Source organism: Terrapene carolina, unplaced genomic scaffold, assembly GCF_002925995.2.
Source record: "Terrapene carolina triunguis isolate 2854851 unplaced genomic scaffold, T_m_triunguis-2.0 Scaffold35098, whole genome shotgun sequence".
NCBI classification, from domain to species: Eukaryota; Metazoa; Chordata; order Testudines; family Emydidae; genus Terrapene; species Terrapene triunguis.
In genome coordinates this window covers 9767051-9769311 of record NW_020699449.1, presented here as the reverse complement: position 1 = coordinate 9769311, position 2261 = coordinate 9767051, and the positions used below count along the sequence as shown (strand labels likewise).

Genomic DNA, 2261 nt, shown 5'->3' with positions numbered 1-2261 from the left:
GATGAGCTGGGGTGGGGAGCTGCCGCATGGCTCCCCGGGCCGGGGGGCTGGGGAGCTGCCACGGGGGGAGGGTGCCTCAGGGTGGGGGGAGGAGCTGCTGTGGTGGGGGGCTCCCCACCCCAGCTCACCTCTGCTACGCCCCCTCCCCGAGCACGCCGCCCTCGCCGGCAATGACAATAATTGCATGGAGCGGCTGCTGCGCTGGGAGAGGGAGTCTGAGCCGCACGTGTCAGCGCACCGCCAGCAGCCCAGGCCAGGAACGCTGTAAAAAAAAAAAAAAAATTGGGGGCACCGCTTTTTGGCGCCCCCAAATCTTGCTGCCCTAGCAACCGCCTAGTTTGCCTTAATGGTAGCACTGGCCCTGAGTTACCCACATTCATAGTCAAATTCCTTGCTATTTCACACACAGTTTATCATTATGGGGATTTTTAGTATGAAGCTGTCATATATTTGTACTGAATAGGTAGTACAGTATATTATTTCTCATGCACTCATAACTTTACAATGTCCCTTCAAATAGAACATGTAACAGGTACAATAGAATCCATTCTAGATCATTCTTGTGTTCTCCTACACAGCACTCACTGTTCTGTATAAAAGTCATAGCTTATGGGTATTGTTGTCCAATCCAGTTGATAGGAAATGGGGAGGGGGGGGGTCAGGAATCTCACTGGAATTTTTTTCCTTAAGTTGATAGCTCCCCTAGTTTGTGTGTGCTGAACTGATCATGTTATCCCCAGTATTTCTGTACCTCTGCCGGAACAGCAGCAGTTCCTTTTCTGCGCTTTCTATAAGCCTGGGTTCTTTAGTCTCTGTTTGGCTTCTTGAAATGGCCAACATCTTGCAGCAAAACTTCTCTTATATGGAGTGTGGAGCTTGCTGAGGATTCCTTTAGCAGCAGTTTTACTGAATGCTCCTGTTAGAACAGCAGCTTTGGGTAGACTAAAGAACTACTTCCACTGGCTTCCTCTGTCTAGCATCATGTGAAGCAGCAGCTTAGTAACACCCACCTCGCTGTCTGCTCCCACCAGCTGGAGCTCTTTTTGGAGAATAGATTCAAGTTTGAACTGCCCCTTCTCCTTCCTACTAAATCATTCATTCATGAAGGAAGAACTCTTGGGAAGGGATTCCTCTTGCTCAGCGCACCTCCTTGCCAACATTGGTGAGAGCAGCTTATAGTCGACCTTGGAAGAGCCCGCTCCTTCCACCCATTGACAGCAGTGATCTGGGTCCTTATTAATCCAGAACAGCAGATCTTTTAGGGTATGTCTACACTACAGGATTAATCCGAATTTAGATAATTCGAATTTGGGAAACAGGTTGTATAAATTCGATTGTGCGCGGCCACACTAAGCACATTAATTCGGTTTTTAACCACATTAATTCGGTGGTGTGCGGCCACACTACCCCATTACTTTAACCACAGTAATTCGGTGGTGTGCGGCCACATTAACCCTAATTCGAATTAACAAAATCGATTTAGGCGCTACTCCGCTCGTCGAGGTGGAGTACAGAAATCGATTTTAAGTGCCCTTTAATTCGAATTAACTGGCTCTGTAGTGTGGACGGGTGAAGGGTTAATTCGGATTAACGCAGCTAAATCCGAATTAAAGTCGTAGTGTAGACCAGGCCTTAGCAAGGTGTAGCCAGACTGCTTGCACCTTGTGGAGTCTTCTAGCATGGAAATACAGTCAGTATTTCCTAAGAAGGGGTCATGAGTCACAGTAACTGGTTTCTATGGTCCTGTAGCCCCAAGGGACCCTCATCATCAGTGCTGATCCCATTTCACAATTTTCCTCATCCTCTTTACAAGAGCAGGAAATGGTTTTCTGGATCCTCTCCAACAGCCACAGTTTCTAGCTTCTTTGGTCCACAGTACCCAGGAAAGAGGTTTAACACTCTTTGCAAGCCCAACTCTACTACCAGTCTGCTCAGGCAGACTGCAGGATTGGGGACCCAGGTTGAGCACCATTTCCCTCATCAATCCATCAGTTGTTCCCTCTCACTCAAACCTGAATAGTTAAGCCTGGTTCTCTCCGCCAGGGTTCTTCTGTGTGCACAGAAGTTCAACCTAGCCCAGTGTGCCTCCTTTTGAGGAAGACTGCTGGTAGACCCATAAATAGTGCAACAAAGTGGTCTAGCAGTTAATACCATCAGCCTGCAGATGTCTCTGGTCCATCCTTTTTGCAATAATCCTGCTAGTAAAGGATCAGAAACAGAAGAAAGTAGGAAAAAGTGAGGAGAAGAGAACATAAGTGAGA

General features: G+C 47.6%; 1 protein-coding gene across 1 annotated transcript in view; it reads left to right on the top strand.

Moving 5' to 3' along the window:
* The window catches only part of LOC112117244 (protein shortage in chiasmata 1 ortholog), a 65879-nt gene that overhangs the window by 8238 nt on the left and 55380 nt on the right, over positions 1-2261 (top strand). The gene's annotated exons all lie outside the window — the stretch shown is intronic.